The sequence below is a fragment of the Dunckerocampus dactyliophorus genome, chromosome 2 (assembly GCF_027744805.1).
Source record: "Dunckerocampus dactyliophorus isolate RoL2022-P2 chromosome 2, RoL_Ddac_1.1, whole genome shotgun sequence".
NCBI lineage: Eukaryota > Metazoa > Chordata > Actinopteri > Syngnathiformes > Syngnathidae > Dunckerocampus > Dunckerocampus dactyliophorus.
The window spans coordinates 48,555,055-48,578,980 of NC_072820.1; the positions used below are offsets into that span (position 1 = coordinate 48,555,055).

The 23,926-nt window shown below is 46.3% G+C and overlaps 1 protein-coding gene across 2 annotated transcripts in view; it reads right to left on the reverse strand.

Annotated features, from left to right (window-relative positions):
* Positions 1-13,796: 13,796 nt before the first annotated feature.
* The window catches only part of ccser2b (coiled-coil serine-rich protein 2b), a 66,508-nt gene continuing 56,378 nt past the window's right edge, over positions 13,797-23,926 (reverse strand). For both annotated transcript variants that reach the window (XR_008566729.1, XR_008566728.1), the window contains one exon: positions 13,797-18,755. The gene's annotated coding sequence lies outside the window, so the exon portion shown is untranslated. The remainder of the gene's footprint in view (positions 18,756-23,926) is intronic.

The window sequence follows — 23,926 nt, forward strand, 5'->3', positions numbered from 1 at the left end:
TCTTGTTTCGTGTGTTACATTTTGGGTTGCACCGTGAGTGAGCTCGGCGTTTGGGTTGATGGTCCACCGCACAAAATGGCGCGTTTTCCCACAAATCAAACACAGAATTTGCAGTTGCATCGTGCACCGTATTATAAGCTGCATAAGCTTTGTGTTATCAGCGACAAAGAAAATTAATATTTAATAATATATCCCATTAATGGTCCATTTTTACATTTGCCGTGATATAAAAATGAAAATACGCAGCCGCACTTGGGCACCCCTGTCTCTGGAAGTCTGCTCGGGTTGGGACGGCGTGTCCATGTGTGTTTCTGTTCCAACTCCTTCACGTGCGTTTATTTATGAACATGCTGCTTGGACTTTCTTAACTTGAATAAAGAAAGATGCTTTACAACACGCTCGGCTCCGTGTTTTGGATCTCACGGTGGTTCTTCGGGAGCGCTGAGCCGAGTGCGCGCCCGTGTGGCGCGATTTCTCCTCTCTGATGTCAGCTGACCTCTGGTCGTGAGCGCTCGACCTGTCACCACAGCGACCGCCTCCACGTAAGCACTTGCAAAGATGAGGCCGGTAGTCAGCCCCTCCACGATTCTGCGGGATTTTTTGTTGTCATTATTGTGGTATCGCACTTTTCTACCTTCAAGCTACACGCTTTGACACTGTTAGCACGTTTACCAACTGGTGATGTAACATCAGCGCGGTTCAGCATCCTGCCCGAGGATACTACTAGATGTCATGGGAGGACGGAGAACCAGCAACCTTCCAATTGGGACGCAACCACCCCCCCACCTGAGCCATGCTTGTTTTTTTATTTTTAGAACGCTGCATCACAGTTTGATTTTGCCGATTTGTTGTCAATGTTTTACCGTGAAGGCAGTTAATATGGCAAATGTGTTTGGGTTAAACCATTTTAACAACGCATGTTAATCATTTTTATACTCTTACACTAACTACAAACAAAGAAACAAAGTTTCCACCTTTATTTATAAGTCCCTCACTTTGTTTATTCGGGTACTTGCAAGAGCTTGCGGGTGAAAAGTCCCGGTCCTGCGATGACTTTGCTTGTGTTCCACCACAATAATTTACCATTACTTTCATGCTAGGTGTTCACATAGTCAACCCCGCCAACCCTAACCCCCTACTAGCCCTGCCTCCTAACCCAAGCCTCCTAGTCCTAGCATTAACGCCTACCCCAAGCCTCCTAATCCTTGTCCTAACACCTAACCCAAGCCTCCTAATCCTTGTCCTAACTCCTAACCCAAGCCTCCTAGTCCCAGCCCTAACTCCTAACCCAAGCCTCTAGACCTAGCCCTAACCCCTAGTCGTAGCCCTAACTCCTAACCCAAGCCTCCTAGTCCTAGCCCTACCTCCTAAGCCAAATTTCTAGTCCTAGCCCTACCTCCTTGCCCTAAGCCCTAACTACTAATCCTAATCCCCAATTCTACCCCAAACCTCCTAAACCTAGCCCTAACCCCTGACCCTAACCCCCTAACCCTCAAAAATGACTACGCATGTGGGGGCAGACTAACGGGCCAAGTCAAATGTGAGATAATGTTACCAAAAAGGAGCCAAAAAATAGCGGTGATTGTCTGAATTTGTGCTCATTGGCATGGCTGCGTCATTGCTTATTCCTGGAGAGACTGAATAGTTTGCATATTTGAATTGAAAGAGAAAGAAAAAGAGCATTTTGTGGCAAGACCACCTCAGGATTGCCCCGCAGACACTCGGAGTCTTCTGTCCTCTTCTCACATCTGCTTACCTTGCGTCACGCTCATTTGTGCCCTGGTGCGTTTCCCAGCGCTTAGCCACACAGCGCCCAGCCTTCTTGGTGGAACTCCTCATTACTCGCTCCAGCGCCGCCAGCTGGAGAACATAAAAGCGGAAGTGTGCGAGGGTCTGGCGGCGGCGGGCAGTCTCAGGCCGCACCGCCACCTGGCAGGGAGACGGGTCAGTGGCGGTAAATCACAGCGTATCCGACGTGATGGCTCATATAGCGTAGCGTAGCGCGGCGGCGGCGCTGAAGGCACACGGCGTGAAATGAAAGCTAAACTGTCTGCATAAATATGCAAATGAGAGGACTATCCGAAGAGGAGCTATTTGAAGGTAGAGCAACAACTCAGCTTTGGTGTTAGCCAGGAAATGTGCTTTTCATCGCCACAGCAACAACTAGCAAGGCCTCTCTTGATGTTCAACATCGCAGCATGATGCTGCTGGTGGCTGGGGTCAAAGATCACATTACAACAACCCTGTTACCATGGCGATTTCTCCTCCAAAGTCGCAGGGATCCTGGATGAAAACCTTCAAGACCACCACGGTGATGTTAGAAACAGAAAAATGTCGCTTTGACGTCCTTCAGCGCTCGCGAGGGCGCCTGTGGACAATTTGAAGCCTTGTGTTATTTGGAAAAATTGCTGTCATCAGTCACTTGGTTTGGATTTGTTTGGGACAAGATAACAACCAGTCACGTGCTCCTATTTGACCGCCAATCAAGCGTGCGTGTGGCTCGACGTTGTTGAAGTCCCAAAGGAATCGAGGACAGGAATTGTTGTCAAAAGCGAGCGTTTGCCGCTAATGAAAACACCTAACCTGTGCAGGGAAATTCATTCAACGCTAACAAAAACATCTTTTCCTTTGCTAGCGTTAGCAGTCAGTTGGCCGTTCTCCATTGTTAGCATTAGCACTGAGGCAGAAAACAGCGTGGCTAATTAGTACGTAGCCCAACAAGTCAACTACAGTCTAGTGGCAAGCTAGCAGCAGTTAGCGACCCCCGAGGCCTGAATTGTGTCAAACATTTCCTCCTCTGTCCTCCTGTCATCACCTGCCTCGTCTTCCTCCCTCTGCCTCTTGTTCCTCCTTTATGATTATTGATCAAACATGGCCGCCGGCTCTTAACTCCACCGTTTTCAATCATGCTAGCTTCTTGCTTCCATTCCTCCTTAAAACCTCCGGAGGTCCCACTGTCCCTCTTGGTGATGTCCCTCGTGGTCCTCATTGTGTTTCTCCTGGTTTTCCTCGTAGTCTCATAGTGTTTCATCGTAGTGTTCCTCGTGTTGTACCCACTGACGTTCCTCGTAGCGTTCCTCGTGGTGTTCCTTGCAGTCTTTCTCGTGGTGTACCCAGTAGTGTTCCTCGTGGTGTTCTGCATGGTGTTCCTTGTGGTGCTCCTCACTGTGTTTCTAATTGTGTTTCTCATGGTGTCCCACGTCGTCTTTCCCATGTTGTTCCTCATTGTGCTCCTCATGGTGTTCACTGTGCTGTTCCTCGTGGTCCACATGGTTTACACACAGACACTGCATGCTATGTTGCAATTAGCACCGAGCACACGGAGCTAATCCAACATGAATCCTCCACTGTGAGCTCATGTTGCAATGACGACCCATTAGCGGACATGCTGACCTTTTAATGAGACGGCAACAAACACCAGAACCTCCTTTAAGGCCACTTAGAGCCACAAGTGGGTCACGATGCCTCACTGTGACGCTCAGCGTGATCATTGATGAGGATGTTGTGTCCATGGAATGTTGGAATGCCGTCCTTACGAAATCTTCTGGAGTAAAGCGTTTAGCCACAACGAAGCAGCTGCTAATTAGTCACCCCCCCAAGGACGAGGCCGAGCAGAATTCCAGTGCTCATTTCCCACGAGGTGATCAAATGCTATCAACGTTCCAATCCAGATGATGGAAGTGTGAGGTTCTCTCCGGACCAGGTTCCCAAGCCTTGAGGGAGGTCAAGGTCTGCTCTGTGCGTGTCTGTGCACGCCGCATCAAAACAAGGACACATGTAAGCTAACGATGCTCATTTAGATCCAAACATGGCCCCCAGCAATACCCCCCTCCTTTCCCCCCTGCCTGCAGGTGTCTCTTTGGACCAGGCGTCTCATCCTGCAGTCTTCATGGCCCCAGGCGTTCATTTGGAGGTCGGTTTCCAGCGGCGACTGCCTGCCTTCCAGCAAATGTCAGCAAAGGTGAGAAGTGTTTTCATTCATTAGCAGCTTGTCTCACAAAGACAACACGCTGCCCTGTCTCTCGGGTGTCTCCAAGACAAGCAAAAGCGCTCTAAATGTGTGAGGACACACTTTAAAGATCTTCTGAACCATTTTCTGGTCGTGACTGTTAAACATGTGGAATATTTATCATCAAACTTCCTGTTTGGGCCCAACGTTGTTATGCAGAACTGTACGGGAGCCGATGAGGACGCGATCGGAACACCGTGAAAGTACACGAAGCAGTTCCAGTCCACATTGCGTGTGAGTGCTGAAGATGGGACTGAAATGTGTCGCCGAGGATGGAACCAGCAGCCGTCAGGACGACCGCTCTAAACGTAAATGTAAAATGAACATTTCCACCAATAGGGGGCGACGTTGAATTTCTCCATTCATTTTCAAAGGGTAAATGTCACAGAAAATATTGAATTAGGATAAAATGTGGGATTTTTTCATGATTTTTTTTTTTTAGGAAAGTCCCAAAAGATAGCCTACATGTCCGGAGTGACCTGAACATTTTGATGTTGGAATGATTTGAAGCGGTTTCACTCCAAACTGTGAATTTGACTCTAAAACGAAATGAGAAATGAATGAAGAAGAGTCAGAGTACGTGTTCTAGTCAACAAGTCGTTGTCCACCCACTCGATGATTTTGGATGAATAGATGGTTGTGTTCCTTTCGGCTGTATCGTGAAGCAACCGCTGACGTCACACCCTCCACGTGTGCAAGCCGCTCTTCGCCGTTCTAAAAGTAGTCGTAGTTGTAGTAAAATAATAGCAATAAAGTTGTTTCTAATTCAATGAAAATCTTTATGTCCAATATATGTTGCAAAATATCTCCACAATAACTGCACAGTATCATCTTTTCTTTAGTCACATGACCTTTAGCTATTGCTGGAGGCCCCCTAAAGGTCAAAGGACCACTTTGGAAAATGAATTAAGCCAATTTCCCGTCCCCCTTGCGTGCTCTTCAACCTCCACCTATGAGAAGGAAGAAAGGCTCTCACACCAAATTAGATTTTTTCCAAATGTATTGAAGAATAAGTCGGACGTGATCATTGAAAGATAAGTCAGACGGGTTAGTTCTCCACAGCCTTCAGGACCCCGGACCCCGTTTCATTCACCTGTACCCATCTCCTGGCTCCCCCCAATCGTCCCATAGGCTTCTTTAGACGTGTTTGCTCAGTCCGTTGGCGCCAGTCCCTCCAAAGATAACTTTCTGCTGGATACCTTGACGGTAAAATACAATAAAACAACCAAGGCAAGACGTGAGAGCTGAAACAAATAAGAAAATAGAATACGAATAAATAAATGAATACATGGAACAGTGCAATAATACATCATAATAATACAGAATCAGGTAACGCTGTAAGTACGGTCCTGTGTGTGTTTTATCGCTCCCCCCTCTGTTGTGTTGGAAAGCCGCATGTCACGGGGGAGGAATGATCTGCTCGGTCTTTGGGTGGAGCAGGACAGTGATAGTAACCTTCCACTGAAACTGCTCTTCTGTGAGGAGATGATGCTGTGCATTGGGGGATGCTGGTTGTCCGTGATGGAAAGGAGCCTCCTCAGTGTCCTTTCCTCTGCCACAGATGCCAGGCTGTCCAGCTCAGTGCCAATGACAGAGCCTCCTTCCTCACCAGTTTGTTCAGGCGTGTGGCTTCTTGAGGCTGCTCCCCCAGCACACGACTGAATACAGGAGGGCACTAGCTACCACAGTCTGCTAGAAGATCTGTAGCAGCTTCTTGCATACGTTGAAGGATGCCAGTCTTCTGAGGAAGTACAGACGGCTCTGCCCTTTCCACAGAGCATCTATGTTGGCAGTCCAGTCCAGTTTATCATCCAGATGCACTCCCAGGTGTTTGTAGGTGTGAACCCGGATTCTGGGCGTGTGCTGTTTCTCCTAAAGTCCACCACCGTTTACCTGGGCTTGGTGGTGCCCAGCGTCGCACCAGTTGGCGAAGTCCTGGATCACTTTTCTGTACTCATCCCCCTGTCCGTTCCTGCTACACCCCATGTCGTCCGCGTGCTTCTGTACATGGCAGAGCAAACCGAACAGGAGAGGGCACAGTTCCCTGCGGTGCCCCCGTGCTGCTGGTCACAGTGTACTGAGGTCTGCCCGTCAGGGGGTCTGTGATCCATGCCTCCAGTTGTGATCCTGCTCCCATCTGTGTCAGTTTGTCCTTGAGCAGCTGAGGCTGCCTCTGTCCAGGTGAGCGAGAGATCGGTGGAGAAAGAAGATGATGGAGTCCTCAACTCCCACTTTCTCCTGCTATGCAAACTGCAGAGGGTCGAGTGCGTGGTGGGCCTGTGGCCTCAGGTGATAGAGCAGCAGCCATTCCGTGGTCTCTTTGGGGCTGGAACGATGCAGGACGTCCTCCACAGCGGTGGAATCCTCCCCAACCCCAAGCTCAGGCTGAAGATGCGCTGCAGAGCGTCTGCCATCTCCCACGGGCAAGCTTTCAGTAGTCGAGGTGACGCTCCGTCCAGACCTCTTCAGCTCCGCACTTACTCAGCTGCTGTTATTGTGGGTTGTTTGAGGGGGGGGAGGGTGAGGTGAGGTGTCCTCTTCCGTGCTGGTGACTTGTGTGGGGGCTGCTGTGGTTTAACTGGTTCGCCCTTCTCACGTCCCACTCAATTTTGGCACCTCTCTTTGAGCTGCAGCCCGTGATGGTCTTCATTCCCTGCCCCGCCCCCTTCATGTCTTTGTTCTGTATCCGCTCTTCCATTTTCCTTTCGTGCTGCTGCTTTGCTGCCCTGTCCTGTGTGGGAATGTGGGAATTTTTTGAAAAGTCCTGATTGATAGTGGGCCTTGATTGAGCTGAACATTTTGGCGTTCCAGCTCATTTGAATCGGTTGAGAAGTGTGAGAGTGGACAAAAAATGAGGCGGAAATCTAAGAAGTAGAGGAAACAGTTTTACAAGTGCCACACAATAATACAATTTGTGTTTAAAAGTCAGTAGGAAGCACAAATACAACAGCTAGCCTCGCTTCTTCTGTTTATTTTCCGTCAGTCTGAGTGTCCGGTGGGGCATTGCTGCCTCTCACTGGTCAACGCCGGTACTGCTTCTGGTGATAAGACTTGAACGATCTTTGCTTTTGTCACGTTTGGTCAGAATGTGTTGGAGCACTTTGGAGGACGTCTTCATGGCAGCTGTTTTTCTTTCTCCCGCCGACGCAGAAACTTGGAGGCCGTCAAAACATTTCTTACAGGCGGGGGGACATTTATCGGAGCGCCCGTCTCGGCCGGCGTTTGACTTATCGGTGGTGAAGTGTCTGCGAGCCGCGGAAGGCGTTGAGACGCGTCCCTGCGGACAGCGCTGTCACAAAAATGCCACAAAGGTGCTCGCGGCAGGAGGTGACACGCAACAGGAGATGCCGCGGTTTCCTGCACGGCAGCAAAGTGTCTTGCCGCTGCCTTCCCCAGTGAGCGCCCCCTGGAGGCGACCTTGTCTCCTTCTTGTCTTTGCTGTTTCACGTCTTCTTCAACCCGAAAAAAATCCTTTTCACGTCAGACAAGCTAAATGCTAAATGAATTCCTTATTTGAAAACAACCTGATACTTTTCGCTTAGTAATAGGATGGTCCGATCCGATACTCTAGCAGGAGGGTTTGGGGGGGGTGGAGCGAGCTGTGTGTTAAAACTAGACATTTTTATGGGCATACAGCGGTGTGAAAAGGTGTTTGCTCCCTTCCTGATTTCTTATTTTTTGCATGTTTGTCACATTTAAATGTTTCGGAGCATCAAACTAATGTAAATATTAGTCAATGACAACACAACTCAACACAAAAGGCAGTTTTTAAATTAAACTTCTTATTATTAAGGGAAAAAAAATCCAAACCTACATGGCCCTTTGTGGAAAACTGATAGACCCCCCCCCAAGTTAAAATATAATTTAACTGAGATTAATTGAGCTCTATCAGTCTCGAAAAGGTTATAAAGCCATTTCTAAGCTTTGGGACTCCAGCAAACCACAGTGAGAGCCATTATCCACAAATGGAGAAAACATGGAACAGTAGTGAACCTTCCCAGGAGTGGCCGGCCAACCAAAATGACGCCAAGAGCGCAGCGACGACTCATCCGAGAGGTCACAAAAGACCCCACAACAACATCCAAAGAACTGCAGGTCTCACTTGCCTCAGTTAAGGTCAGTGTTCATGACTCCACCATAAGAAAGACGCTGGACAAAAACGGCCTACATGGCAGAGTTCCAAGACCAAAACCACTGCTGAACAAAAAGAACATTAAGGCTAGTCTCAATTTTGCCAGAAAACATCTTGATGATCCCCAAAACCTTTGGGAAAATACTCTGTGGTCTGACGAGACAAAAGTTGGAACTTTTTGGAAGGTGTGTGTCCCATTACATCTGGCGTAAAAGTAACGCTGCATGTCAGAAAAAGAACATCATAGCAACAGTAAAATATGGTGGTGGTAGTGTGATGGTCTTCAGGACCTGGAAGACTTGCTGTGATAAATGGAAGCATGAATTGTGCTGAAGGAGAATGTCCGGCCATCTGTTGGTGACCTCAAGCTGAAAGCAACTTGGGTTCTGCAGCAGGACAATGATCCAAAACACACCAGCAAGTCCACCTCTGAATGGATGAAGAAAAACTAAATGAAGACTTTGGAGCGGCCTAGTCCAAGTCCAGACCTGAATCCTATTGAGATGCTGTGGCATGACCTTAAAAAGGCGCTTCATGCTGGAAAAGCCTCCAATGTGGCTGAATGACAACAATTCTGCTAAATTCCTCCCCAGCGCAGTAAGAGACTCATTGCAAGTTATCACAAACGCTTGATTGCAGTTGTTGCTGCTAAGGGGGGCTCAACCAGTTTTTAGCTTTAGGGGGCAATCACTTTTTCACACAGGGCCATGTAGCTTTGGATTTTTTTTCTCCCTTAATAATAAAAAGTTTCATTTAAAAACTGTACTTTATGTTCAGTTGTGTTGTCATTAACTAATATTTACATAAGTTTGATGATCCGAAACATTTAAGTGTGGCAAACATGCAGAAAAAATAAAAAATCAAGAAGGGGACAAACACTTTTTCACACCACATTATGTAACCGATGCCTGTGCAAGTGTACGTTACCTCGCTCCCTCGGCCTTAAGAGCTGCGCTGAACGCTGGGGCGACAGTCTGGGCTTTTGGCCCAAAGGTCTCCCTCTCCGAAGGTCCTGTGTTGGCGTCCCGGCGCAGACAGGGTGAAGCGTTTTGCCATTCACTAGTAGTTCCAGTGGTTTCAGACATGAAAAAGTGGTATCAGGTGGTATCAGTGGTATCCCCACTTAGTACTACAAATGTACTTCATTCAAGTCCGCGTCCTGAAGTAAACACTGCCTTTACACATTAGCTTGCCATGCTAGCACTGACGCATCTTTATGAGCAGCTAGCTTAGTGTAACCCGCCTGCTTCACACTGCCCATGCCGGGGCTCGGACACAGGACCTTCGGAATGGGAGACGAGAGCGCGGACCGTTGGGTCAAAAGCCCGGACTGTCAACCCAACGTTCAGCGCAGCGCCGAGGGAGTGAGAGGTTTACCGACGTACACTTGCGCAGCCGCAATGGGTGACATACGTTACACGAGCACCACGCATGAGCTGCTATGTTCGGGTGAAATTAGGCCTTATTGTTGCGTTAACGTGAAAGGATGTCCATCCTAAACATGAAGACATGCAAGAAGACGCTTCCTTGTCTTCTAGAATCGTCTTTGTGTGCGTCTCTGACAGCCGCCTCAGGGTGTAAACATTCCTTACAAAGCCGTGGAGTCTCTTCCAGCATGCTCAGCATTTCTAAGGCTGCTGTCTACAAAACGGCTCCACGCCACGAGTCCTAGCTACCGTGGTAACACGCGAGCTAGCAGGCGACAATGGATGATGGCATGTTAGCTTCTTAGCACGCTAGCACAGGACCATGGTCACTGGGTTCAAAGTTGCGTCGGAGGGATAAAGGCTCAAAATAAAGGCTTACACATTAACATACATGGAAAACAATGCTAGCATTTGTAACCCACAAGGCATGCTGGGTAACTTCCTGTTAGAGAAGTGTGCACGTGGGCTTCCCAGCACAAAATGGGGGTGAAGGGACCCCCTCCATCGCTGCTACACGACTTCATGAAGGAAACTTGATGGTAGAAAGTTGTCTCCATTCGAGTGTTTATCATGGACCAGGTGCAGGTGCCAACCCCCCCTTTTTTGTCTTCCTCTCTTTTAAAGTTTCCCGTACATGTAAATCTATCAAAAAAAAGGCACTCTGGGGGGGTATTTTGGGGTGGGGCTGGGTTATGTTTGCTGTTTTTTTCTGTAAAAAGTCCCCTTCTTTTCCAAAGCAGGTGATAAAAACTAACGTGTCATGTCTCCTTCCTTTCATGACGTGCATGCAGCAGCTCCTCACTCTGATCACTGTAAGAACCCCCCGCCCCCACCCCACCCCCCCAACAGTATAAATACACGTGTTCTCCCTGGGGGCCTTTAATGTGTTCCATGAATGGTAGCAAAGCCCCACGCTGTGAGGAGCTGTGAATCAAAGAGGGCGTGAACTAATTAAGGAGTGTGAATGGAGCTTTAATCAGCGTGAGCGCAGCGGGGGTCAAAGGAAGGTTGGAGGGTGTCTGGGGGGTAAGGTGTGGGGGGGGGGGCTGCCGTGTTTGATTTGAACGCGATTGTGTGGGTAATCGCCCCTGAGTTTCCCTGGCAGTGTGGAAGATTCCTGCTGTTTGGAAGCCTTCATTGGAGTGGAGCAAACATGGCGCCTGCAGACGTGATCGCTCATGAAGATCTACTTGGAGGATGCCGCTGTCAGGAGGAAGAGGAAGAGGGAGGATGTTCTTAAGGATGTGAAGGCCTCATGGTGCAATGGTAGCGCATGTGACTCGGGTGTTCAGTGCAAGTGAGGTCAATGAGGCGTGGCTGCACGAAGACATCGCAAGACTGCTGGTTCTTCCACAGAAAACTCCTCCAAGCGGACCCCTACGGAGCTCGCTTTGTGCACTGGGAAACGACAAGTGGTCCAGCAGGTGCCAACCCAAAGTGTTCCCACAAAGCTGGAAGCATACGATTGTCCAAAGAAGGTTAACAACCTCTGATTGATTCATTGGCGAACTGAAAGGCCAAAGATGTTTGACGCTTGTAAGAGAAAATAAACATCATCAGCGCTTCCCGAGTGTCAGAGATGGAAAGACGTGACTTTAACTGCAAAAACGCTAGTCAAAGATCCTCTATATGGCAGGAGTGTTCTACTTTACAGGAGTGTTCTACTGTTTTTGGAGGACCTACTTTACAAAAAACAACACTTGTCAAAGATCCTTCATATGACAGGAGCACTCTTCTATTTTTAAGGACCTGCAGTAAAAAAAAAAGTGCTGCAAAAACGCTAGCCAAAGATCCTCTATAGGACAGAATCGAGCTACTGTTTTTGAAGGACCTACTGCAAAAATGCTAATCAAAGATCCTCTATATGGCAGGACCACGTTCTGCTGTTTTTATGGACCAACTGGAAAAACAACACTTGTCAAAGATCCTTCATATGGCAGAAACACTCTTCTATTTTTAAGGACAAAAAAATGCTGGACAAAGATCCTTTATTTGACAGGAGTGGTGCAAAAATGCTATCCAGAGATCATCTATAGGACAGAAACGAGCTACTGTTTTTGAAGGACCTACTGCAAAAATGCTCATCAAAGATCATCTCTACGGCAGTTTTTGTGGACCTGCTGCAAAAACAACGCTTGTCAAAAATCCTTCAAATGACAGAAACACTTCTATTTTTAAGGTCTTACAGCAAAAAAAGTGCTGGACAAAGATCCTTGATATGACAGGAGTGCTTTGCTGTTTTTAAGGACCTACTGCAAAACAAAAAAAAAACTCTGGTCAAAGCTTCTTTATATGATGAGTGTTGCTGTTTTTTAGCACCTCTCTGCGGTGCGTGGTAATGAACAGAGGTGCAGTGTTGCATGCTGGGTAGGCGGCGAGGGGCTCCATCCATCAGCGCTGACACGGCCGTTCATCCTGTTAGCAGCGCGAAGGGGGGGACGTCGTAAAGATGGACGACAACTAATCTTCCACAAACAAGATGCAGACGCCATTTTGCAAGCGTCGATGTGCTTTACTGGTAATGAAAATACTCGTCCAGCCTACAAATACTCTTGGATGATGCGTTCATGAGCTGCTGCTGTGCTGGCAGACATTTACAGTACATGGCGTTTATTTGAAGCTAATGGCGTTCCAGGACGGAGTTAGTTGGAAACTTCTTACTCGGAGCCCTGTCTACTCGCTGGAGTCACAAAGTCCACGAATTGTGTTGCAAAGAATGAGGCGAGAAAGTCCAGTGATCAAGCGAGAAGACTTTATTGCGTCTAAGAGGCTTTTTATTGTCTTTTTATCTGCCTCTTATTTATTGTTGTTGTGTAACAAAGTGTCCCCGCTCTGTGATAAAGTCCTTGTTGCTGCACACAAGTCAACTCCACTCCGCTGTCACAACATTAGGGACGCTAAACATCTTTCCGGCACTCACAACGTTTAGTTGTCGCTCCGTATTTCACACTTCTGGGTGAAGTGCAAGTTCACATGCGTTATCTCAAATTCAAATGCAGTGTGTCTCCTTAACACTAGAGGGCCATTTCAGCTGGACCTAGCGTGTGGGTAGAGGAAGAGCTATTAGCTATTAGCTACATGCTAATAGCTAAGTGTCACTTGTAGAAGTGGTAGAAGTTTTGCTTCTCCTCAAAGACAGAAAAAAAATCACTGACCTTTCCTGTAGTGTCCTAAAGACTTTTACTACTACAGTGGAACCTCCATTAGCGTACGCCCCAGATAGCATGTTTTTAAAATTTACGCCAAAATTTTGCCGCAGTTTGCGTACATTTTCTGTTTTTGCTTACAATATGGTGACTGTCTTGTTGTATTTTATTCATATATATATATATATATATATAATATCAATCGTATATACTGTATATACAGTATCATATATATATATCAGTCATACATCATATATAATTGCATTTGTTTTTGTAAAAAAGTATTGAAATTAATTTTAACTAATTTAAATTAGTTTTTATGTTAAATGTAAATTAAATTTACATTTATTATAAGTATTTATATAATATTTATGTACTATAATATATCTAACTTTTTTTATTACCAAAGACACAAGGTGGCAGTGAGACCAACACGGACACCACCTTCCTGTTTTGCCATGAATTTATTTCTTGAATTCAATCGTGTTTCTGACCTTCTTTATCAAAATGCTGGCACGTGCAACTTTCTTTGGCTCCACTGTGGGTTCTTTTGCAGCCGCTAATCAATAAGAGAAGCAGAGACTTGAGGTGAGAAACGCCATTGAATTCAAGAAATAACTGGTTAAAAAAGGAAGAACTAACACAGTTATGGTATTTGCAAAATAAGCCACAATGGGGCCAAAGAAAGTTGCAAGTGCCAGCATTTTGATAAAGAAGGTAAACACGATTTAATTCAAGAGATAATTCATAGCAAAACACGAAGGTGGTGTCTGCCTCATCGACATCTTCGTCAACAAAGGTGTTCAATTAAGGTAAAAGGTTCGAGTCGGACATTATGGAACGAATTGATGAGGCTAACTGAAGTTTCACTGTACTTCTAAAAATGTTTTGACCCATTGTGGGTGTCAGGTTCAAACTCCTGTGACACTTGTAAAACACAGCAAAATTACAGAAGAGACAAGACAACAAGCATATCTTTTTACTCGCGAGGAGAACGGAGGAACGTACCAGAGTTACCTTCCCACACCGCTCTGAATACATTCTCTGAGCTCTCGCTTTTTATTTGGGTATTCCCTATCTACAAGGTTGTGCAACTCTAAGGGATGTGGTGAGCAACGCAGCTGCACAACTGTACTTTGTTTTGTCTATGTGTGCGTCTCTGTGGCAGGTATCAGTGATACATGTGTGGTATGAAGCACATTTCAGCACAGCCTCGAAGGACATCGGTTAGTATGCGACTGCATCCTTGGAGTCAGCAGCCACGGTGGCACCATGAGTCGTCACTTTCTCTGTTGCTGGGTCACCGCTGCATTCCTAAAACAGACATTCCTAAAGGGCAACACACTTTCATACTGCTACGATATATGCGTGATAACTATATTGCTGGTTAATTTATGTCCAGTTCCAACAGTGAGTCCGGAGCCGAGCTCTGCCGTACATCTGTTGGCTAGAGAGTGAGGAAATCAGATATTTTTTGAGAGCAGCCTGAATGTGCCAAGATATTCTACCTTCACGAGAAGGCCTCTCAAGATTGTACATTTTTGCTTCAATCAATCACACTGTGAAATAAATCACGTACGGAAAATTTGAAATTGACAGCCGCTTGGTGAGCCTTTGGCAGACATAAACGAGCACACTGAGAAGGCTTGATTCTGGCCTTCCAGGATCGCCCTCTTTGCTTCCTCCCTTCATGCACCATTAGTTCTCCATGGGGACTGCTGCATGCGTAGAAAGACCACTCTGATGATCTTCTATCAAAGTGTATACATGCACGTATACATGCAAGAGGAATGTGGTTTTCAATCAGACACTTTGTGTGAACAAGACCCCGAGGTACTTAAACTCCTCCACTTGGGGCAGGATCACATCTTTGACCCGGTGATGGGTCGCCCTCTTCCGGGCGAGAATCATGGATTCAGACTTGGGAGGTGCTGAGTCTCATCCCAGTGAACCGATCCAGTGAGAGCTGACGATCACGGCCCGATGAAGCCACCAGGACCACATCATCTGCAAAAAGCAGAGACCCAACCCTGAAGTCACCCAACCGCATCCCTGGCTGTGCCTTGAAATTCTGTCCATAAAAGTAGTGAACAGAATCAGTGAGAAAGGGTATAGGCCCTGGCAGAGTCCAACCCTCACTGGAAACCAGTCTGACTTATTACCAGCAATGTGGACCAAACTCTGACACCGGACTTATAAGGGAGAAAACCGCCTGAATTAGGTTGTCTGGTACCCCATACTCCCGGACTACTCCCCACTAGATTCCTCAGTCCACAAGCCTATGGTCACGAGTAGTTACCGAAAGGACAAGATCACAGGTGCAAGCGGCTGAAATGATTTACCCCTGTAGGGTAGCCAGGCTCTCCCTTAGAGATAAGGTGAGAAGCACTCTTATGCAGGAAAAACTCAGGGTAGAACCGCTGCCCCTTTGCATTGAGCAAAACAAGATGAGCTGGCTCAGGCCACTGGTCAGGATGCCTCCCGCACACTGTTCAGGGCCTGTCCGACCGGTATGAGGCCTCACGGAAGACCCAGGGCACGCTGAAGAGACTCTGTCTCTTAACAGGTCTGGAAACGCTTTGGGATCTGCCAGGAGGAGCTGGACGAAGTATCCGGGGAGAGGAAAGTTTGGCCTTCTCTGTTTAGCCTGCTGCCTTTGCGGCCCAACCTTGGATAAGTATTGAGCAGGGGTAGCTAACCAACCGCCCATTTTGAAGAATGTTATTTCTGTGTGGAGACAAACTCTAAAAGCGAAGAGGGGTCGTGACGAGACAGAGATGTGCCCTATTAGGAAGCACGTTGAACCTTCTGATGTTGACCAGCATGATGAGCTGAGGCTGAAGTGAGGTGAGATGGCGGTGTATGGGCTGTGGGGTGGGGGTGGGGGGTGGGGGTCATGTTCTGGAGGGAATTCTCTCCCTTTCTGTTTTCTTCAGTCAAGTCTGCAGCAAAGTCAACATGTTTGCTTTGGGGAGAAACGTAGAAGTCGGTGTGAGAAGGCGATCACCGTGTGATGGAGAGGAGGAGGAGGAGGGGTCAGTTTGATTTCCTGGCTGAGAGAGGACGTTGTGAGCGGGAAGCACTCATTGGGAAAAAAATGGTCGACGCGGCATCACGCCAGCTGGATGAAACGTTCTCCAGCCGACTGATGAAGTCTAATTTGTTGGCAGCACCTCAGCCTCTCGTCCACGGCAGAGGGAGTCTTACAGGCCAAACGCGGCCTATCTGTGTCTTCCAGCCTCGCTCCAATCTGGGATCAAATGCTCTCAGAGGGGATCAGGAGGGAAAAATCCTTCCTGACAACATTCCATACTTACTGTACATGCCGGCACTGTTATTGTAGCTGATCACCTGTCCTCTGACTCCTCTTTGTTAAACTCCCCCGCATCACCTTCAGTCTCTGGGTGGACTCACACAAGGCCATTCGTACCCTGCTGAACTTGTGTTCGATTCCCCCTCAGTCTCCTTGCCCCTGCTGGTTTCAGTCATGGCCCATTTACTTGTGCAATCAATTCTAGTCTGCTGTATTACTGCAATTTCCCTGACTTTGTATCTTATTTCAAGTGGTTATTTATTTTGGACAAGCTTGCAGCTGTCATTAATTACTTGCCAGAGGAGCAATCACGTTAATTAAGTGGCACGTCTTTATTACGCAGCAAATGTAGTAGCGGGTGAGCGACCATGCTGTGGGTTTGACTTTTGGATTATTTTGAGTCTTTCTATTTTCTTCTTTATAATGAATTGTGCATGTTATAATTAAGAACTTGCAGGTAGCGATTGCATTAGTCATTTTATGACTCGGCGAAATTGCGTGCAGTGACCGCCAGCATGCAGAGAGCGCTAGCGAGCGCGCAAAGAGTGGTCTTTATGTGCGCTGATTGGTTCTTATGCACATGAATATTGGCACTGTATTAATATACAGTGCCAATATCCGCCAATGTCTGCCTTCTATGCGCTCGCCATTGCTGAGTTTTGGCGCTGCGTGGGTGGGCACTGAATAGACGGCCCCGCAGCCCACCCTCTTTTCTGATTCGTCATTTTAAGGTCAGAGCCAATTCGAGGCAGAGTAGGGCACTGTCTGAACGCAATAGCACTGTCTCTTTCAATCATGCCAAAGCAGGCACTTGGGTGTGGACTCCCACTCGCCAAACGTGCCATGCTTTATGTGTGAGGTGTACCCAGGCACGGTACGATTGGCTTAGGCTACGTTCACACTGCAGGGTATGATTCCCAATACTGATTTTTTGTAAAAATTAGATCTTTTAATGTAGTCGTTCACATTTCCTAAGAAAAGGTGACTTGTGCTGAGTCTCATCCCAGCGAACCGATCCAATGAGAGCTGAAGATCACGGCCCGATGAAGCCACCAGGCCCACATCAGTTGAAGTAGCTATGGCACCTAGTCCTGATGCCTCGGGGATGCCTCTTTGATGAGGTGTTCTGGGCATACCCAGTCCGTTGGGTAGAAGGAGATGCTGGCTGGATTATGTCACACAGCTGGCCTGGGAACACCTTGTGTTCCTCCCCCAGCAGAACTGTAAGAGGTGGCCGGAGACCAGGAAGCCTCAGCTTCTTTACTGAATCTGCTGCACCCGCAACCTGGATCCGAATAAGTGGAAGAAAATGGAGCGATGGATGGATGAAGAACAACCCACCACGTTGAAAAAGAGAAAGCTTCTTAGCTTTACCATCAGGAGGGCATGACAGTGGGAATGCCTGACAGAAAATGAACATTTGGAGCAGATTTTTATGTTAGTACACTGACATGAAAACATCAGATACAGGTCACATCTTAGGAAAAGAATCGCAATTGACTTGCAGTGTGAACATAACCTTATATGTGAGTGCATCCCTTGCCACTTCGTGCTTCAAACTTCACCGCTTCACTCTATCACGTTTTTTCAAAAATATATTAATAAATCATGCTGTTTTGTGGTTGAATATAGCCTATTATTAGTCAAAAATGTGCATATTTAACCACACTTTACATATATTTTGCCTAAATTAAGCATTTTTAAGCATAAAAATGGAGAAATGAACTAAAATACAAATATAAGGCATTCAGAAGACGCATTCAAAGACATTGTGATGAAATGTAGTATTCTACATCGCCACTAGGTGTCGGTAATGTTACCATAATGGTGGGTGAGACACAGCACCAGACCACCAGACTTGATCACTGGAACAACAGGCTTTTATTGCATGTTTGATATCACAACAGGCGCAATAATCCCTAACCTACCCCCATAACCCACACTAAAACTCTGAACCCCCAAAGTCACTTCCTGTCCGCCTGCCACTCAGTTCCCCAAGCACCGAAACACATTTACAGCAACACATATGATCACAAGTCTTATTTATGTCTCATTTTCTTTTATTATGTCTACTATATTGGGTAATAGAAGTGTAAGGGTGTTATTTCATGTCCACAGGGCTCTAATAATGTTAAAAACTCTATTTAGAAGGTCGGAAACAGGTTTTCTATGTCCTATTTTCTCTTATGTCTACTTTATTGGGTAACACGAGTAGGGTGTTATTTAATGTCTAGAAAACCATATTTAGATGATCGTAAACAGGTTTTCTATGCTATAACTATGAAAATATTCCATTTATAAATAAGGAATCTTACGTAACAGAAATTCACTTCTCACGGCCAGGTCTGGAACCAATTAACTGTGATACACGAGGGATTACTGTACTGTACTTACGTGACTCTTTTGGCCTCAGTGCTGGCACGGAGACACTCGCATAAAACAGTCCTTCATCCCGAAGCGGTTCAAAGAAAGAAAAGACAAAACAACACCAGCAACAAAGCCAGATTGACCAGTAACCTTTCTGAGCTCGATGCATCTCCGATCGCTGCTTTGTTTTTTTCTCCGCACATTGAAAACACTTGCGCTCTCACCTCGAGTGGCACTTTTCCATCCAAGAGAGCCCATCATTAGTCGCCGCGTGGTCAAGAACAATAGATAACTCGTCTCCATGGCGACAGCTGCTATCACCTCTCATCATGGAGGCTAAAACGTCGGGCACGGCTGAGACCTTCAAAAGAGCAGGAAAGACCTTTTTATTCATGTTCATCTGCAGGGCACAGCCACTTTCATACAGTCTGTATGTATCTCATTAATATTACATTTTCTATTAATATATGCCGAGGGCCTGTAAAATATGAGCTTTGACCACCCCACTGGTAAAATAAGTAAATAATCAACACACAAAAGTGTTTCTGTTGCCCCTGATGCTACAGGAGGTCCTGAGGTTCTACAGTTTGTCCACCAGCAGCCCGGTGGGAGGGGACACCGGAGCGTGGAGACCATCACTCACAGTGTCTGCTCCGCCACGTTGCCATGCCAACCACGTGCCGCAGTGAGCGCCCCTCGCAGGGGAGCAGAGTTTTGATGTGATGGAGTTGCTTTGTGAGGCGGTATCAGTGTCCACAGTCAATGAATAGACGGGATGGAGACATATTGGGCTGTGGACACATCACTGAGTCAAAGGTGCCGATGTGTTTCTCAGCGGCTTTTAGTGTCCGTGGATGAATAGCTGAAGCAGGTGAAATATATTTGATTTATATTACATTCATAGACGTCTGAAAGGCTCATTATCACATTTTCAGCCTTTTCATGTTGTGTGCTTTCAAACTGCTGTCAGCCCTCGTAGCTTTGATATGAACCGTGCCCTCACTCACGCTAATATCATCATATAACTGACAATCATTGAAATTAGCTCACTCTCCTGTTCTCCTCCTGGCAAACACCCTTTAGCTTCACCAAATAAACAAGTTGGAATGTGTAAATGCTGCACAAAAACTCATACTGGCGGCGCACTTTTTTTTCTGTAGAGTTAATTACTTGTTTTATTTCTTTGCTCTCTCTTTTTATTTGATTCAGCCATTTACATTAGCGCTAGTTTATCCAATCAGAATGCAGTGCTGTGTGTTGTCAGGTAAAGACGAGCTTTCTTTCCTTAGTTTAAAGCGAAATCTAGCCAGTCGGGTGCTGAGTTCTGAGCCAAAGTATTTGCAATGACGTCATTGTTGTGGTGCCCTTTGATTGGATGGTTAGCGCTAGCTAGCAACATCTATAGCTTGCCTGGCAGTGTTTGTAACTTTTCTGGATTTACTGAGGCGAACCGGAACTAAACTCATTGCATCATTGCACCAAAGAGGATAGCGGATTTATCTACAACCAACTAAGAGTAATGTTTTTTATTATTTGTGTTGTTTTCATTTGTTTAAGTCGTTTTTTTATGTTAATGATGTTGGGTGACTCCAGTGTTTGGTTTTGAACGATTGTGTTTTTACAGCAACAGTTGCATATAGTTTACTAATCCTAGGAGCTACTTTCATTATTTGAAGGACAAAACTGAATGAATTACGTCATGTTGTCACAATCAGTGACATTTCCATGTCCTGCCCACACTCTAATGAACAGTATTCCCATAACAGTCAAAAAGACAAAATAACATGGGACACATTTTTGGAATCTAATAACAGTTTGTATCATAATGACAAGACGATAAGGTGGCTAAAAATTGATGGTAGGACACCACCAACGTTTGGGGCGTTAGAGCTGCAACAATGAATCGATGATTAATCGATTATCCATTTCATCAATTGATTTATAAACGTAAATAACCTCTGATTTCAGCCTCTCAAATGGGAATATTTTTTCATTTCCTTCGCCATCCATGTAAGATCTATTGTCTTTGTGTTTTAGGCCAACAAGAAATTTACACACATCAGTTTTGACTTTGGAAAAGAGGGATCAACATTTTTGCCTCTTTGCTGATATGTTGGGGGCCCAACCACTAACATCTTTCTTTGGTTCATTTTGATTTGGTCCGTCTGGGGCAGGGGTGTCCAAAGTTCAGCCCAGGGACATTAGCACATTCTGAAAATATAATTTAAAAATAAAAATTAAAAAAATAAAAAACCAACAACAAGAGCAAAAATGTAAAAATCTGGAGTAATTTTACAAGAATAAAGTCAAAATATTAAAAAAAAGAAGTTATCTAATGAGGAAAAAGTTGTAATTTTACGAGAATAACGTAATATTATTCTACTCCGTGAGTCACCACCTTACCGTGGTGGAGGGGTTTGAGTGTCTGATTAATCGTAGGAGCTATGTTGTCTGGTGCTATAAGCCCCTGGTAGGGTCTCCCAAGGCAAACAGGTCCGGGGTGACGGGCCAGACCAAGAGTGATTCAGAAGACCCTGTGAATAAATGCAAGAGGAGAGACCGCACCTTGCTCGGACGTGGGACACCGGGGCCTCACCCTGGAGCCAGGCCCGGGGGAGGGGCTCGCAGGCGAGCGCCTGGTGGCTGGCCCTTCACCCGTGGAGCCCGGCCGGGCCCAGCTCCAAGAAGCCACAAGCCCCCCGTAGACCCACCACCTGCGTGGGCAAGCATAAGGGTCCAGTGCAATGTGTTTTGGGTGGCGGGCGCCTGGGCGACCTGGTGTTCGGTGGCCAAATCTGGTTCTTGGAGAAGGAGCCCAAAATTGTGGAAGAGGTTGAGACATTCCGACTAGACATAGCTGGACTCACCTCGACCCACAGTTTGGGTTCTGGAACCAAACTCCTCGAGAGGGGCTGGACCTTGTTCCACTCTGGAGTTGCTGCAGGGGAGAGGCGGCGAGCTGGTGTGGGCTTACTAATATCCCCCCGGCTTGGTGCCCTTGTGTTGGAGTCATCCCCGTTGAACGAGAGGGTCATTTCCCTATGCCTCCGGGTTGGGGAAAGGGTCCTGACGTTTGTGTCGTTTGTGCGTATGCGCCAAACGGCAGTTCAGAGCACCCAGCCTTCTTGGAGTCCATCAGAGGGGTGCTGGAGAGCAACCCAACTGGTGATTTTGTCATTCTACTGGGAAACTTCAACGCCCATGTGGGCAATGACAGTGTGACCTGGAGGGGCATGATTGGGAGGAACGGCCTCCCCGATCTGAACCCGTGCGGTGTGATGTTATTGGACTTCTGTGCAAACCACAGTTTGTCCATCACAAACACCAATGTTTGAACATAAGGATGTCCACAAGTGCACTTGACACCAGGACACCCTAGGCCGCAGGTCTTTGTAGTCATATCATCAGACCTGCGTCCACATGTTCTGGACACGCGGGTGAAGAGAGGGGCTGAGCTGTACATTAATCACCACCTGGTGATGAGTTGGATTAGTTGGCAGGGGAGGATGCCGGACCGACCTGGGAGACCCAAACGTGTAGTGAGGGTGTGCTGGGAACGTTTGGCAGAGTCTTCCATTCATTGAGTCTTCAATTCTCACCTGCGGTGGTCGAGGCAATAACTCGGGTGTGGGAGGAGTTCGGTGAAGCCATGGAACACTAATACTAATGGACTCCCTATTCCCACCCCTATTCAGTATCTAAAATGTAGGTGTGAAAAAGTGTTTGCCCCCTTCCTGATTTCTTCTTTTTTGCATGTTTGTCACACTTAAATGTTTCCGATCATCAAACAAATGTAAACATTAGTCAATGACAACACAACTCAACACAACATGCAATCCAATCCAATCCACTTTATTTATAAACACTGTTTCCAAAGTGCTGCACAGACTAGCAAAACCATAAATAATAAGTAAAAGTAAAAATGACTACAGTAAAAACTAAAAGATCAAATCAAAACAAAGAAACGTACAACAGTAAAATATTTAAAACAAGAAGTAAAAACAATAAAAGCAAAAAATCCAAGAAGTAGGTAAAAAATAAAGAAGTAAATTAAATTTAAAAACTAAAATAAATAAAACCATTAAAACTAAAAAAGAATAAAAGACACAGAGGACCACACGACTCACGCCAAGTTAAAAGCCAGAGAATAAAAGTGGGTTTTTAGACGAGACTTAAAGCTTTCAATTGTGGGGGCCGTTTTTACATGAGGGGGGAGAGTGTCCCACAGCTTTGGGCCAACTACAGAAAAGGCCCGGTCTCCCCTAGTCTTAAGTCTGGTCTTAGGCACCACCAGTTGGAGCTGGCCTTCGGACCTCAATGTGGCGCTGCAGTGTACATTTGGATGAAGTCCGAGATGTAGTGAGGGGCCAGCCCATTCAAAGCCTTAAAAACAAACAATAAAATCTTAAAATCAATCCTAAAACGCACAGGCAGCCAGTGCAGGGAGGCTAACTGGGCTAATATGCTCCCTCTTTCTGGGTCCTGTTAAAAGCCGTGCTGCAGAGTTCTGGACGAACTGGAAGCCAGAGAGTCATTTATGGTTTATTCCCGAGTAAAGCGCATCACAGTACCAGTACCAGGTAGTCCAGACGCCCAAATAAAAACGTGCCTGGCTTGTTCAAAATGTTGCAATGATAAAAATGATTTGACTTTGGAAAGAAGCCGAAGATGATAAAAAGGATTTTAAAACAGCGTTGATTTGTTTATTAAGTTTAAAATCACTGGTGGCTGTGGAACTGACTTGGTTCTTGATGGGGCCCAAGTCCAAGAGGGGGTCATTATTAGTAAGCAAGATAACTTCTGTCTTCCCCTCATTGAGCTTTAAAAAATGTTGAGCCAACCAGACCCTGATGTCACTTAAGCACTCAAGAAGGGGTGTCGGGGGGGGGCATGGTCATTTCTTGTCATTGGTTAGTAGATCTGGCAGTCATCTGCATAAAAGTCATAGGAGATGCCGTGCTTGCTAAAAATTATACTAAGTGGGATTAGGTATAGAGCAAATAAGGATGGGCCCCAGGATTGATCCCTGGGGGACTCCACAGTCCAGGGGGGCAGCAGACGAGGTGGAGTCACCAAGTCCCTCAGTAAGACATCTCCCTGACAAGCAAGACACCTGACACCCACACAGTTTTCCAAGCGAGATAAAGAATAGTGTGGTCCACCGTGTGGAAGGCAGCCGTCACGTCTAAAAGATGGCTGACCCCCCAGGCAGACTCAGTGTTATGGAAGGCCCTGTAACCTGACTGGAAGGTGTCTAAAATCCCGTTTTCATCTAAAAAAGGCTCATGTGTGCAAGAAGACTTCTTTCTAAAATCTTTGAGATAAAAGGTGGTTTAGAAATGGGCCAACAATGTGATCAAATTGAAGGATCAAGACCTGTTTTTTGAAGCAAAGGTTCAACAGCAGCCTTTGTTCAAAAGGAAGGGACAATAAAACACAGCGCTCAAAGAGACGGTTGTGTTGTCATTGACTACTTTAATATTTTACATTTGTTTGATGATCCGAAACATTTAAGCGTGACAAACATGCAAA